This window comes from Staurois parvus, unplaced genomic scaffold, assembly GCF_062004578.1.
Source record: "Staurois parvus isolate SC_StPar_1 unplaced genomic scaffold, SC_StPar_1.0 ptg000121l, whole genome shotgun sequence".
NCBI lineage: Eukaryota > Metazoa > Chordata > Amphibia > Anura > Ranidae > Staurois > Staurois parvus.
Genome location: NW_028317917.1, coordinates 81401 through 82500, shown reverse-complemented (window position 1 = coordinate 82500; position 1100 = coordinate 81401).

The window sequence follows — 1100 nt, the reverse complement described above, 5'->3', positions numbered from 1 at the left end:
GTAACATCAGCCGATTGAACGACTGGTTCTTCTTTTTTTTTAAATGGCTGTGAGGACCCAACAGGCTGACTTAGGCCTCCATGAGGACCCGACAGGCCGACTTAGGCCTCCGTGAGGACCCGACAGGCCGACTTAGGCCTCCGTGAGGACCCGACAGGCCGACTTAGGCCTCCGTGAGGACCCGACAGGCCGACTTAGGCCTCCGTGAGGACCCGACAGGCCGACTTAGGCCTCCGTGAGAACCCGACAAGCCGACTTAGGCCTCCATGAGGACCCGACAGGCCGACTTAGGCTTCCATGAGGACCCAACAGGCTGACTTAGGCCTCCATGAGGACCCAACAGGCTGACTTAGGCCTCCGTGAGGACCCGACAGGCCGACTTAGGCCTCCGTGAGGACCCGACAAGCCGACTTAGGCCTCCGTGAGGACCCGACAGGCTGACTTAGGCCTCCGTGAGGACCCGACAAGCCGACTTAGGCCTCCGTGAGGACCCGACAGGCCGACTTAGGCCTCCGTGAGGACCCGACAAGCCGACTTAGGCCTCCATGAGGAACCGACAGGCCGACTTAGGCTTCCACGAGGACCCAACAGGCCGACTTTGGCTTCCATGAGGACCCAACAGGCTGACTTAGGCCTCCATGAGTCCCGACAGGCTGACTTAGGCCTCCGTGAGGACCCGACAGGCCGACTTAGGCCTCCGTGAGGACCCAACAGGCCGACTTAGGCCTCCATGAGGACCCGACAGGCCGACTTAGGCCTCCATGAGGACCCGACAGGCCGACTTAGGCCTCCGTGAGGACCCGACAGGCCGACTTAGGCCTCCGTGAGGACCCGACAGGCCGACTTAGGCCTCCGTGAGGACCCGACAGGCCGACTTAGGCCTCACTGAGGACCCGACAGGCCGACTTAGGCCTCCGTGAGGACCCAACAGGCCGACTTAGGCCTCCATGAGGACCCGATAGGCCGACTTAGGTCTCCGTGAGGACCCGACAGGCCGACTTAGGCCTCCGTGAGGACCCAACAGGCCGACTTAGGTCTCCGTGAGGACCCGACAGGCCGACTTAGGCCTCCGTGAGGACCCGACAGGCCGACTTAGGCCT